Raw genomic sequence first — 15,488 nt, forward strand, 5'->3', positions numbered from 1 at the left:
CAGGTTATGCTCTAGCCCTGGGTATATTCATATCTAAATAAGATACATTTCTTAACACCAGGACACTTGTGGTCTATTGAAGAGGTGAGGGGTTGTACCATTAACTGTCTACAACAGAGGTTGTAACAGGGGCAGTTCTGCTCCCCCAGGCCAGGAACATTTGGCAATGTCTGTCACAACTGAGGACGCTACTGGTATCAGGGGAAGAGACCAGGGATGCTGCTACACATCCTGGAGTGTACCCATTCCCCACCACAGCAAAGAATCATCCAGCCTCACTTTTCCAGTAAGCAGCCTGAGTGAGGCAAGATGTAAAAAATGGTTCACTATTTACTTGACCCAGAAAACCCTACAAAATCACGCGAAGCAAGAGGTTCAAATCTTTGTGTTCACTTGAAGAACACACGTGAAACTGCCCAGGCCAAAAAGGGTAGGCATATCCAAAAAGCCACCAAGTATGTAAAGGATGTCACTTTACAGAAGCGATGGGTGCCATTCCGTCGTCACAATGGTGGAGTTGGTTGGTGTGTCCAGTGGGGCTGGATGCAGGGTCGGTGGCCCAAAAAGAGTGCTGAATCTTTACTGCACGTGCTCACAAATATAAAGCATAATGCTGAACTTAAGGTCTTAGATGTAGATTCTCTGGTCAATGAGCACACCCAGGTGAACAAATCCCCCGCGATACGGCTCAGGAATTACAGAGCTCATGGTTGGACCAACCCATACGTGAGCTCTCCCTGACACGCTGAGATGATCCTTTTACTGAAAAAGAAGAGATTGTCCCTAAACCAGAAGAGGAGGTTGCAGAGAAGGAAAAGACATCCCAGAAGAAACCGAAGAAACAAGAACTTACGGCCCTGGGAATAAATGCTGCAAAATAAGTAAATAAATAAATACAAATAAAAGACAAAGCAGGAAAAAAAAGAAAAGATTATCCAGCCTCAAATGCTAATGGTGCTGTAGCTCAGAAACCCTGCTTTACACCTGAAGGAAAATAATACATGTGCAAAACAGACTATTAAACACCTCAGGGCTATGAGCATCTACAGAGAGGAACAAAGATTTTGGGAAATTTTGCAAGACAGGGAGGGTGGATGCGTAGACAGGAAATCCAGTTGTATCTTACCTTCGTGTCCTTGAAAGAGTAGTTTGCATTTTATGAAAAGACCAGTACTGAATGCAAAGAAAACTGGAGTCACATACCTGATGCCATTCACGGATGGGCTTACCTTGGTGGGAGCAACTGGCCAAAGGTACACGTTGAGGCATCATGGCGGACGGACACCAACCTTCTCCCAGTGTCGACAGGTGGGCAGAGCTTTGCGGCCAATGGGAGGCTACGGATGTAAGGAGAACATCGCGTGAGCATCTTGCAACTAACACCCACCAGCAAGCAACCAACAAAGCTCAGTCGTATTCCAGCTTTTCCCTAGGCAAAAAAAAAATCTACTTTTAAGGACAGGTGTGGAGTTAGGACACCGTTAATACGACAACCGCCTAATAGTGCTTTAAACCTGAACTAGGGGTAGTGAAATCTTTCAAACTTTGTGTCTTGTCAAAGCTGGAGTCCAGTCCAGTGGTTAAACCTCGAATCACCAGCCCTTTATGTTTCACTTTTCCCTAACATGGGTCGAATATCCCTTCTGAACAAACATGGTTGAGTCTATGCAGATTTCCTTCCTTCAACTGGTGTATAAATTTCGAACTGCTGACACATATGACTCAAAAGCCAACGCTTTTCAAAGTCAGCAGGTACATGTGAGAGATAAATGTCATGTGATGTCATTTATATGTGGAAACTTAAAAAATGATACAAATAAACTTATTTACAAAACAGAAATAGACTCACAGACGGAGAAAATAAACTTACGGTTACCGAAGGGGAAGGCAGGGGAGGGATAAATTAGGAGCTTGGGATGAACACACACACACTACTATATGTAAGATAGATAACCAACAAGGACCTACTGTGTAGCACAGGGAACTCTACTCAATATCTTGTAATAATCTATAATGGAAAAGAATCTTCAGCGTGTGTATCTATATCTATCTATATATATAGATATATCTATATCTATATATGTATATATAGATATATCTGAATCACTTTGCTGTATATCTGCAAGTAACACAACATTGTAAATCAGCTATATTTCAATAAAATTTGCTTTAAAAAAGAAATTAGAGGCTTCCCTGGTGGCACAGTGGTTGAGAATCTGCCTGCTAATGCAGGGGACACGGGTTCGAGCCCTGGTCTGGGAGGATCCCACATGCCGTGGAGCAACCAGGCCCGTGAGCCACAGCTACTGAGCCTGCGCATCTGGAGCCTGTGCTCCGCAACAAGAGAGGCCGCGATAGTGAGAGGCCCGCGCACCGCAATGAAGAGTGGCCCCTGCTCACCGCAACTAGAGAAAGCCCTCGCACAGAAACAAAGACCCAACACAGCAAAAATAAATAAATTACTAAAACTCCTACCCCAAACATCTTCTTAAAAAAAAAAAAAAAAAAAAGAAATTAACCAAAGCAAAAAGATCATAAAGTTACCCAAGATCATAAGGAAATCTTAGACAAAGATCAAGGGATATTCCTTAATCCCAGGCTTGGGCTCTTGCATCAGAAGGGTCTGGAATGGATGGGAGCGGGCATGGCTGTTAGCATCTATGAAATCATCATTCTTTGCCCCAAATCAGATTGCAACAATGCTTTCCTTTCAACAGCAGTGCTATATGGACAACAAATGCTTTAAGGCTTTGTCATGGGCATAGCCTATACTCAGCAGACGGTAGATTCTCAGTCGCTTAGAACAGCTGGGGTCCAAAAAACTTAAACAGAAGCCAATCTGTCCCCTTGTCAAATCTTAGGTTGTGTGTACAACACACTCTGCTTAGCTTCCTCTGTACATTTATATATAAAACATAGAATATATTTTAATTAGCTACTATGCATAAGTGATCCTGTGCCTAATGTTTTGAAGACTGTAAGTTAATCATTGTCTCCTACACGGGCCTGCTTTTAAGACTTGTTCCCTAGCCTCCGACGAGTGTAAAAGTGACTGTTTGTTAGAGCTCCTCACTTAGTGATTAAAAGTAGCAGGTGCTTCTCCTTTGCTACTTTCAGCTCTAAATCACTAATGCTAAGTAGTGAGACACACAGTATGTATGTCTTTATATTAGACATATGTCTAAGATGTCCTTCTGTTGCTGTATTTGCAGAAAATAAATTGTAGATTTTTGTAATTTCATAGGATGCTGCTTGATGATTACAACTCAGTGTACATAATGAAATCATATTGCTGTGTGTCTTACACACCCAAGAGTAGGGATGGAGAGGCAGTCATGCCTGCTTTAAATAGGTGTTTGTCACATGGCCTCCCACTTGGAGTATCAGATTCTCTTGGGATTCACAAGCACAGTAGATCTGCTTTTTATTATGCCTGAGAAATCTTTCCATTATACATGAGGAATCTTCCTACTTACCTGCAACTTCTATGTTATGAGTAAACAAATGCACTGTGTATGCTCAAACCCACTGTACTGAATATAAACCACGGACTTGTTTATTAAAAAGAAATTGTAATGTGTGGGGATCTCACCCGTTCCACAGACCCCTGAGCACACAACTGGAAGGCTCACACAACCGAAGACAGCTGCAGACAGATCAAGGGATGAGGTCAATCTATTTCTTCCCAATTATTGAAGAATTATTGAAATACATCAGCCCCTGTGACTGATGGGGATATTACTGCTCTGTTTGGGATGCTTTGCTTCTGTTTTCCTATTGACTATCTTTGGTGCTGGCGTATCCTTCCTACAGGGTCTACGTGCCTATGGCTTTGATAAGACCAACCCCATGGGATAACAGTAGTGAGCTTTCTTCTGTCACTCAGAAAAACAATTTTAGTATTTGCTGTAGAGAGGGAAATCCAGGGGTAAGGCTATGGGAATTATGTCTTTAATGCAAACTCATCACTACATCAAGAGGAAAAAGACATTTCAGATCTAAGAATGGCTCAACAGCACCATTTCTTGACTCAAAAGAAGTGCCTTTACTCTATCATTGTTGATTTGTTATATATTTCTGATTTATTTTGAAATCTAAAAGCAATCTTAAACCTGCAGATTGTAAACCCTCTGATGCTTAGACATCATCCTTGTCTGAAGCAAACAAGTGAGCAATGTTGACAGGGAACAAGGACTATGGGTAGCTTTCTGGATGACGGGTGCTTGTGTAGGAATAGCTTTAAAAAAATTCTACCTAGGGTTTGATGAATACGAGGTATTTGTTGGAGAACGGCTGAAAGCACACATACTGTTGCTATAGATCATGTTATACAAGACACTCAAAGTTTACAGTTCCTTTTCTTGAGACGGCAGTAATTATCCTTTAGCAGAGAAGCTAAGGAAGACTTTTATTCCAGGTGAGACCCTTATAAGATGTTCATATTCTATACAATATAAAAAGATGGCATCATATGCTTCTTGCCACGTCTTTATATTTAAATCCTAATCCTGTAAGTGCTACTAAATATTTTTTTAGAATTGAAGAATAATTGTCAGTGTAGGTGTGTGAATTTTTCTCCTGGTGCTTTATACAGCAGTGTTTTAATTTTTCAACTCCGAGAGCCAGGACTCCATAGATGGGCAAGCCCATTTTCTTTGGAAACGTTTTCTTTGGAGATGGGTGTTTAAACTGTTTTATCCCAAGGGATATCGCATCCTCTGAGGAATCTGTAAGGAAGCATTTCCCATGTTGTACAGAATCATGGTCTCTAATACAGTTCCTGTGTGTGTGTGTGTGTGTGTGTGTGTGTGTGTGTGTGTGTGTGTGTTCGTATACCCTTGGAGAAAGGGTATTTAATGGTGCTGATTGAGATTTGTTGTTGAAACCACTGCAGACCTATTACCCTTAGATTAACTGTCATTTAATTACATCCTACACTTATTGGTACAAAGAACAAAGGCTCTGTAAGACCCCACAGAGGACCCATTTCTCACGACAATAGTTGAACAAGCGTCCAGTGTTGGTGTAGAAAAGGAACTGGATATTTAAGGAGGGTTGACATAGTGTAAGAAGAAGAGAAGGCACTTGAAAATATTTAAGAAGAACTTGAGACAAGTGAGACAATCCACAAAGACAGGAATTATGCTGCAGCCCACAAATTTCATAGGAAACGTGGGTGTCTAAAACAGAAGAGACATGATGAGACCGAACTACAAGATATCTCAATTGTCCACGAGAGTCTGTGCAGTGGAAGAAATCAGGACGGTTCTGTACGTATGTGAAGAAACGGTCACTGGCCAATGCTGATCATCCGTCAGCATTCAGGATGGACGGTGTGTAGGGTGGTGGGCAGACACTAAAGTATTTGGTGCCATAGAATTCAGGAGTGCACGGATGCTGGCAGACTGACCGAGGGTCATTCTCAATTCCTTTACAAAGAACTCATGTGTGAAACAGAGGAGCTTCTGGATCCCTTGTGGTTGGTGGTAAGGGAGCCAGGGCTTCTCAAGAGGAAAACACCTTTGAGACATAAAAACTTTAGAAGAGAAGATATTCCTCATTTCTGGACTGTCCCAGCCCCTGGTGCCCTTGTACTGATGGAAACACTGCCAGGGGAGGGAGAGGACTCAGATTAAATTCTGACCACCTTCACTTGGGGACGATGCCATGTCTGTTACTCAAATCCAGTATTACACCGCTCCTATTATCCCTGATTTATTTGTTTTCCTATCTTTTGGGATTGTCTTGCTGTTTGTTCCTGTTCTATATACATCTACCTAATACCTATCCTCACTCTAGATATATATCGTCTATCCCATCTATTATCCAACTGTCAGCCATTTTTCTATCATCTCTCATTTTTATTCTCTTTTACTGAATTACCAGAATGTGTCTTCCTTTCTTTCATCCATCCATCCTACCTTTCACCCAACATGCCACTTTCTTACAGTCCTCTTCCCTATACTCACCCCATCTTCCGTAAGATAAGAATGTTTATCGTTACCTACAACTGGCCACATTTCTCAGGTTCAATGATCAGAGCATATTCTCCATTCAGAAAGAAAGAAATAAAACGAGCAAAGATGACAAGAGAATAAGAGAAGGAAGACAAAGAAATGAGAGGGAGATGGGGAAGAGAGAGGAGGGGGAAAATGCAGCCCATGAACCACAGAGGGATAAGGCCTCGTCTCTTGCTATTTTCTTCGTTGTTTCTTAAATCTTAACTATCACTCCCTATGACGACCTTTAACTTAATGTTACCCTCCAGGACTATAAAAGGTGATTTCTGGTGTTTTTCCTGAGCCTTGTGAAATAGGAAATACAAAAGATGGTTGGACCCGCAGGTCCTATGACACCCATTTTCCATGCAAATGGAAGATGTTTGTAAGCTAGAAAATGTGCGCCAGGAGGAGGAAGTAAATTAACCCAGGTGTAGCCTGTGATCCCACGTCCATAACCCCAGTGTCCCTGACTACTTTCTCCTTCTCCAAATTCCTCGCATCCTATTTGCCACAGTGTCTTAAACCAATACACAGGGACCTCCCTGGTGGTCCAGTGGTAAAGAATCCACTTTCCAATGTAGGGGACGCGGGTTCGATCCCTAGTCGGGGAGCTAAGATCCCACATGCCGCGGGGCAACTAAGCCCACGTGTCATAACTACTGAGCTTGCACGCCTCAACGAGAGCCAGCGTGCTGCAAACTACAGAGCCCACACGCCACAACTAGAGAAGAGAAATCCTGCACACCACAACTAGAGAGAAGCCCGAGCACCGCGACGGAAGATTCCTCACGTGGCAACTAAGAACCGATGCAGCCCCAAATCAATCAATCAATAATAAAACTTAAAAAAAAAACACACACACACACATTCATTGGCCTATAATTCCGTAGGTCAGATGTGCAGTGCAGGATGTTTGGGTTCTCTACGCACAGCCTCAGACTCCAGGTGTCGGCTGAGCTCAGCTCCTATCTGGAGGCATTGGGATAAATCCCCCTCCAGTTCATTTGGGGCTTTTCAGAATTCAGTTGCGTGTGGCTGTACAACTGATTTCTTTCCCGGGTTGTTCATCAGCCCAAGGAGGCTCTCAGCTACTAGAAGCCAATCACATCCCTTAGTGCAGCCCCTTCAAAGCTACAGGTGGTACATGAATTTCCTTGCATGACTCTGTGCCACCAGCCAGACAAAACCCTCTGCTTTTAGCAAGCACACGTGGTTAGATCATGCCCACCTGGAAATCTCCCCATTTCCTCAAATGTGCATGTAAATATTTAATACATCTGAAATGTGTTTTAACATATAGTATAAATAGGGCTGTGGACAGGTTTCTTTGTGAACGGTCTGCCACTATTTTTTGCAAAGGGCTAGACAGTATATATTTTGGGCTTTGCAGTCCATATATTCTGCCACTGAGCTAAGGAAACCACAGACAAGACAGAAACAAATGGGCGTGTTCCAGTAAACTACTGAGCCTACACTCTAGAGCCTGCGAGCCACAACTACTGAGCCCACGTGCTGCAACTACTGAAACCTGCGTGCCTAGAGCCCGTGCTCCGCAACAAGAGAAGTCACTGCAATGAGAAGCCCGTGCACTGCGCCCAAGAGTAGCCCTGGCTCGCTGAAATTAGAGAAAGCCCGCACACAGCAACGAACACCCAACGCAGCCAAAAATAGATAATTTATTTTTTAAAAAGTAAAAGATGATGAGAATGTAAGTGATAATAATAGTGCCCTCATAAGTTGCCCACATATTGTGTAAAGTGCTGCAGTAAATATGTTCATTTTTATTAGACTTGAAGAAAGCACTGGTACATATTTTATCTTCCAGAGCAACTGCTTAAAATAGAATGAAAAAGCAAACAATTGTAAAAACAACAAAAATGGCTGAAATGAATAATAATAAACATACTCAATTTATCCACAAAATGTAAATATATCCTAAAATAAACACTAGCAGTCTAAATAGTACAATTAAAAATAACTCTCGGGGCTTCCCTGGTGGTGCAGTGGGAGTCCGCCTGCCGATGCAGGGGACGTGGGTTCGCGCCCCGGTCCGGGAGGATCCCGCATGCCGTGGAGCGGCTGGGCCCGTGGGCCGTGGCCACTGGGCCTGCACGTGCGGAGCCTGTGCTCCGCAGCGGGAGAGGCCACAACGGTGAGAGGCCCATGTACAGCAAAAAATAATAATAATAATAATAATAATAATAACTCTTGGGGCTTCCCTGGTGGTGCAGTGGTTGAGAGTCCGCCTGCCGATGCAGGGGACACGGGTTCGTGCCCCGGTCCGGGAAGATCCCACATGCCGTGGAGCGCCTGGGCCCGTGAGCCATGGCTGCTGAGCCTGCGCGTCCAGAGCCTGTGCTCCACAGCGGGAGAGGCCACAGCAGTGAGAGGCCCGCGTACCGCAATAAAAAATAAAATAAAATAACTCTCATACTGAATGGAAATAAAATTCAAATATATGTTGCTTCCATGAGCCAAAATCTGGCAACAAAAATAGGTAAAGATTAAAATTATAACTAAGGGAAGATGTGTAATCAAGCAAGCACTGACCAAAATAATGTGTGTGTAGCAATACTTGTTTCAGACAAAGAAAAAAAGAGGCAGAATTATTAAAGTTGTAAGAGTATTTCACTATTTAACCAGAAGATATAAAATTATAAATCTGTTGGTGACTAGTAAGAAAGTTTCAAAGTATTTAGACAGACACCTCACATACCATAAAGGAGAAATCAACACATTCCCAAAGATAGACTATTTTAACATATTTATCACAGTGCCTGACAGAACAAGTCAGATAATAAGGAATGATGAAAATCATTTCGAAGCACATGGCACCTAATTGACAAATAGAAGGCGATTCACCCAGAACTATCTATAGCAAATTCTCTTCAAATCCACAAGGGAGAGTGACCATATGCTAGGTCATAAAACAAGTGTTAACACATTTCCTAAAATGCGAGTGTACTCTCATTGCCATGGAATTAGCAGAAAATCAAGAGCAAAAAGACACTTACTCCCAAATGTTTGTAAGTTAAAGAAAACACAACTAACTAACCTATGGGGCAAAAAAGATCGATATGGGCAATTAAAAAATACTTTGCATATAATGATATTAAAATGTGACTTGTCAAAGCTTGTGAGATGTACCCAAATTTAGACTTAGGGGGAAATATGCAGCCTGAAATATATATCCATTTAATTAATGCTAAAAATTGATGCCACAAATATCTATGTGAGCAAGTTAGAAAAAGGATGTAACCAGTGGAACTCGCATATTAAAGAAATGTAAATCAAAGTAAGGGCAGATATTAATAGAATGAAAACTGGAATTGCTTCTGAAATTTTGGAGCAGAAATTAAAGGCAAAAGGGCTCTAGAAAATTCCCAAATGTTGGTAACTGAAGAAAACACAATTAACTAATCCGTGGGGCAAAAAAGATATGGATTATTGAAATACTTTGAACTTAGTGATAATTAAAGTAACTTGCCGAAGTCTGTGAGATGCAACTAAATTTAGACTTAGAGGGAAATGTATATTTACTTACTTCATGCCAGAAATTGATGCTACAAGTGTCTATTTGAACAAGTTAAAAAAAGAATGCAAGAATTGGACTCCAATGTTAGAAGAATGTCAATCAAGGTAAGGGTGGATATTAATAAAATGAAAACTGGAGTTGCTTTTGCAATTTTGGAGCAAGAACTTTTAAGAGCCTGTTCTTCCATAAAAGCACTGAGGATACGCCTGCCTAAGCTATCAAAATTAAAATATTAAGAACTCTGGGAATGAACCAAAAGTTTGCAACCATCAGTGGAGGGTTCATTCAAGGAAAATGGATGGATTTTCAGAAGAGCAGGAAGCCTGTGGTGTTTTAACTTGATCCATTCCCTTTCCTCTAACCCAGTTTCTTGGTCCATGGAGTTCAACAGATGTGCAAGGACCACAGCTCCTCAAGAAACCCCACGCAAAGAGAATCTACTCTGTTTGACCCATCTGGAAGCTCCCTGAAAAAGTTCCATTCTCAGGATTTTTAAAAATTTGATGCTTGCCCTGAGAAAAAAGCTCTTTCCCCACATTAGTTACCAGGATATATGTGGTTCTCATGTGCACATGGAACTCCTCCTTAGCTAGAATCTGTATTAGGTCCTACAAGACCCAAGCAATTTAAAGGGATTGAAAGCTTGCAAAGTCTTTCTGTGACCACAAGGGAAGGAAACCAGTAATCCAGAATGGAAGGGAATTGGGGAAATTTACAAAGGTAGAAATGAAACACTCGACATTCACTAAGGATGGAAGGGTCAAAGTCAGAAAGGAAATGAGAAAAGATTCTGGGATCAATGAAACTAAGCACACAATGTACCAGAAACGTACAGGATACAGCAAGACTAGAGCTTAGAGGGCCATTTACTGCTGCAAAAGTCTGTATTGAAAAATAAGTCTCAAAAAAGCAAATGTACCCATTCACCATGAGCATCTAAATTAAGAGCAAATTAAACCCAATGCAAGCACAAGGAAGGAGATTATAAATATTAATGTGTGAACAGGTGAAAGAGAGGATACAAAAATCAGTACAGAAAAGCAATGAAATCAAAGATTGGTTCTTTGGAAAGATAAAAAAAAATGAACAAATCTTTAGTTATGTTGACCAACCCCCCCCCACAAAAAAAGTTGACTCGAATTACTGAAATCAGGACTGCAAGAGGGACATTATAACTGGCCTTACAGAAATAAATATGACTAAGGGAGTATGATGCATAATGGTATGCCGACATATTAGAGAACCTAGATAGAATGGAAAGCCCTAGAAAGACAGAAATTACCGAGACTGACTCAAAACAGCAGAAAACCTAAACAGACCTTTAAGAGGTTGAGTTAGTCACTACACACACACACACACACACACACACACACACACACACACACACACACCCCTACCTTCCCACAAAGAAAGGTCCAACCCAGATGACTTCTCTGGTGAAGTCTACCAAATATTTTAGAATAACTTCATGAAGCCTTCAAAAACCGAGAAAAGAAACTCTTCCCGATTTACTCCGTGAGGACAGCATTGCCCTGATATCAGACCCAGAAGATATAAGAAAACTACAGCCAATATCCCTGATGAACATATACACAGGAACCCTCAATAAAATCTTATACACCAAAAAACATGTGGCAGCATATAAAAAGGATTGTGCACCGTGACCAAATGATGCACGTTTTACTGTGGTCAAATTTAGAGATAAAGAGGCCGTGTGAGCATTTTCCAAAAGGGAAGAGCATTCGCTTGATACCAAGGGAATCTCCTTAGAATAGGATTTTTTACCTCCATCACCACAGGCTTGAGTGCTATGGGATCCTCTGCAAACAGTCAAGGGAAGATTTCTCCACCCCAGAGCCCAGTGTCAGGCTTTCACAGGATGCAGTGTCCTCAAGACACTCATTTTCCTCATGTGAGAATTAATGAGTTCAGCAATGCAGAAAACCCGATGGCCGGATGTGCACTGCACAAGCTCTGAGGTCTTAGCACAGAATGAGTTAAGGAAATATGATGAAATACACAGATTCACACTCCACATTTTTTTTTTCAGTTTTTTTTTTTTTTTGCGGTACGCGGGCCTCTCACTGTTGTGGCCTCTCCCGTTGCGGGGCACAGGCTCCGGACGCGCAGGCTCAGCGGCCACGGCTCACGGGCCCAGCCGCTCCGCGGCACGTGGGATCCTCCCGGACCGGGGCACGAACCCGTGTCCCCTGCATCGGCAGGCGGACTGTCAACCACTGCGCCACCAGGGAAGCTGAACCCTGGCATATTTTATACGCGGGAGTCCAGAAGCTGGACTTCGGGAAGTCCAGAAGTACCACATAAATTTTGTACAGTGGTCTGCAGACCTTTAAAAAGATGAGGATGATGTATATTTACTAATACACTCAGGTTTGGTTCAGTTCCTGACCACAATAAAGTGAATATTGCAGTAAAGCCAGTTTTCCAGTACATATAAAATCTTCTGGTTTTCCAGTGCATGTAAGTGATGTTTACAGTCTACCGTAGCCTGTTAAGGGTGCAATAGCGTTCTGTCTTAAAAAACAATGTACAGACTTTAATTTAAAAACCACTTTATTGTTAAAAAATGCTAAGCATCCTGAGCCTTCAGTGAGCTGTAGTAGGAACATAAAAGGATCCCGGATCACAGATACCATCACAAGTATAATAGTAATGAAAAAGCATGAAATATGCAAGATTTACCAAAATGTGACAAAGAGACACCAAGGGAGCAAATGCTGTTAGAGAAATGGTGACAGACCTCCTTGATGCAGGGTTGCCACAAACCTTTAAATTTGTTAAAAAAAACCACGGATTCTGCAAAGCACAGTAAAATGAGTTCTGCCTGTACAGTGGTCCCTCAGTAACTGAGGGGACTGGTTCCATGACCCCTGAGGGTACCAAAATCTGAGGATGTTCAAATCCCTTAACTAAATGGTGTGACATTTGTGTATAACCTAGGCACATCCTCCGCTATACTTTAAATCCTCTCCAGATTACTTATACTACCCAGTACAATGTAAATATTATACTATGTAGTTTTAAAAACAATGTGAATGATAAGGAGTTGCCAGTATCTGGCAAATTCAAGTTTCACCTTTTGGAACTTTCTGGAATTTTCTTCAACTATTTTCAATCCATGGTCAAGGGCTCATGTAATTTAAATATAAGGCTGTGCCGTACTGCTTTATATGAATACTTTGATGCTCTGTAGTACACATCTGCTTACTTCTACTGGTTACGTATTTTTTAATGTTTTCAATAATTTGACACCCTCATTCACAATTCATTCTTGGAAAAATAAAATTCCAGCTTCGAAATAACTAACTCACGAACAGTATTGTTTATTATCACCTGCAATGCCTAAAACAGACTTTCTGGATTTCCTGCTTTTGGAGTTTCCCTCTGTCCCTCTCTTGTCTCTGCATCTCTATGTTTCTCTGTCTCTCTCTCACCAACCAGCTTCTGATTTTCTCTTTTGTTTCCTCTGCTCTGGCGCTACTTTCCTTTTGCTCTTCCTATGCAAACTGTTTTCCATCCTTCCTTTTATTTTTGTTCTGCCCTAATGCCTAAAGACAGAGCATATAACTGTGTTTACTCCAACTCCTGTCTTTCCTGATTTAACAACTCAGCATGACTCAGCAGTCCAGAAATTAAAATAGGGGCTAATTTTTAAAAACACAATCAACATTGGTTTATACAGGTTCATGGCAACAACATGTAATACAAAGAAACAGATTTCCTCACAGTGGAAACATTTTGAGATTGCAGCTTTGTATCATCTAAAAGTGGCATAAACATTGTAGGAAACAGTGCCTGACTGAGTTTCTACTTAATGTTCTTAGAAGAACCTGCTAGGTACAGTTCTCGAAAATGTCCTCATTAGCGGATGATGTGCAAAAAAACCCTTCAAACCAAAAATAGAAATACTTACAACTTTATTGCTGATTAACCATCTTAAGCAATTACGCAGGACAATAAAATTCAATTTAGGCCACTAATAACTCTAGGTGGAATTTAACAGGGAGACAAACGAAATCCTAGATTATTGTTGCCGCCTGCAGTGTGTGAGCTCAAACACGGTCCTTTTGTTAAAGTTTAAATGCCGTACGGCTTCTGTTTTTTTTTAGGGGCAGAAAAATTAAGCAGCATAGGTTTTTACATGTAGAAAACAAAAGACTCACACACTGGCAAATGTTCCTTCTCTAAATTAAATTATATTCCTAGAAAGTAAAGATTTATTCTAGTAGTTACTTATAAATGCATTATGATAAGCATTTTTTATGAAGTATAATACAGAAACATAAATTATATTGCTATGTTGAATCTGTAGCTTTCTTACCTTTACTATAAAAATATATTTTCCAAGTGATCATGTGACATTATACTTCAGTGCATTTTTGGCACAGTTCCCGTGTCAACTTAGTGAAGGCTTTCAGAAGGATATGTGTGAGGAACCAAAAGATATCCACGTATTTGTTACATTTATCTGTTAGAAGCAGCATTGTTTCTCCAACACAATGGAAGAGTATCAGTTTGCTCTCTTCTTAAATCTGGACTTAATGGGTGATAGATGTCAGGCCATCAGACGTTAATACTCTTAAAGGTAAGGGATTCCCTCCCTAATCCACCTGTCTCTCATAAGACACCTGTCCAATGCTTGCTTAGACCTACAGGGTTAGGCGTAGCTTGGACATGGCATCTTGAATGATGCTTTAGTCCCACTGGACTTGCATGCTTTAAGGAAAAATTTGGGGACCCCTGGCATCAAGGGTATCCCAGAAACAGGTGAGCTCGCAAAGACAGTTTCTTCTCAGCTCTGAATTCATGTGCTAACGGCCCCTGATACCTAAGAAGCCAAGAGGAAGATGGACATGTGGGTGGATTCTTCCTTGTGCTAAGCCTGGAAAAGTGTGAAGACACTTGGGAACAGAAAATGTTGTCCAGGTACACCTGGAGAATACTGATGCCTTTAATATCCATTACCACATCCAAAAATGATACCCTTTCTGGAGAAAACCATAATGTGAAAGGATACATGCACCCCAACGTTCACTGCAGCACTATTTACAAGAGCCAAGACAAGGAAGCAACCTAAACGTCCATCGACAGACGAATGGATAAAGAAGATGTGACACATCTGTACAATGGAATAGTACTCAGCCATAAAAAAGAATGAAATCATGCCATTTGCAGCAACATGAATGGACCTAGAGATGGTCATACTAAGTGAAGTAAGTCAGACAGAGGAAGACAAATACCGTATGGTATCATTTATATGTGGAATCTAAAAAAAAAAGACACAAATGAACTTATTTACGAAACAGAAACAGACTTGCAGATATCAAAAACCAACTTATGGCTACCAAAGGTGGGGGGGGATAAATTAGGAGTCAGGATTGACATATACACACTACTATATATAAAATGGATAACAAACAAGGACCCACTGTATAGCACAGGGAACTCTGCTGTATACTGTGATAACTTATATGAGAAATGAATCTTAAAAGAATGAATATATGTATAACTGAATCACTTTGCTGTACACCTGAAACACTGTAAATCAAATATACTCACAAAGTAAAATAAAAAATTAAGTTAAAAACTAAAACAAGCCCAAAAATGATACCCTCTGCCTACACGGGGTTACTGTGATGAATGATAAGGCCTTTCTGTGTTTGAAAATCTATCAGTATAATCTTTTAATTCAACCAGTGCAAGAAGAAAGCCATGTGATTGTATCAAGAGACGTGGAGAATGTTTTTGAAAATACTTAGGTAGCTCAATCCAAAAAGGTAACAGGAAGAAGTTAGAAAAAAAGAGAAAAACTCACATAAGAAAAGCACCTTTAAAATCAATACCAGAATCAGACTAAAAAAGCAGACAGGGGCTTCCCTAGTGGCGCAGTGGCTGAGAGTCCGCCTGCCGATGCCGGGGACGCGGGTTCG

General features: G+C 41.1%; 1 pseudogene; it reads left to right on the top strand.

Moving 5' to 3' along the window:
- The first annotated feature begins 318 nt into the window (after positions 1-318).
- Positions 319-881, top strand: LOC103080438 (60S ribosomal protein L17 pseudogene; annotated as a pseudogene).
- Positions 882-15,488: the final 14,607 nt, after the last annotated feature.

The sequence above is a fragment of the Lipotes vexillifer genome, unplaced genomic scaffold, assembly GCF_000442215.2.
Source record: "Lipotes vexillifer unplaced genomic scaffold, Lipotes_vexillifer_v1.1 scaffold2715, whole genome shotgun sequence".
NCBI classification, from domain to species: Eukaryota; Metazoa; Chordata; class Mammalia; order Artiodactyla; family Lipotidae; genus Lipotes; species Lipotes vexillifer.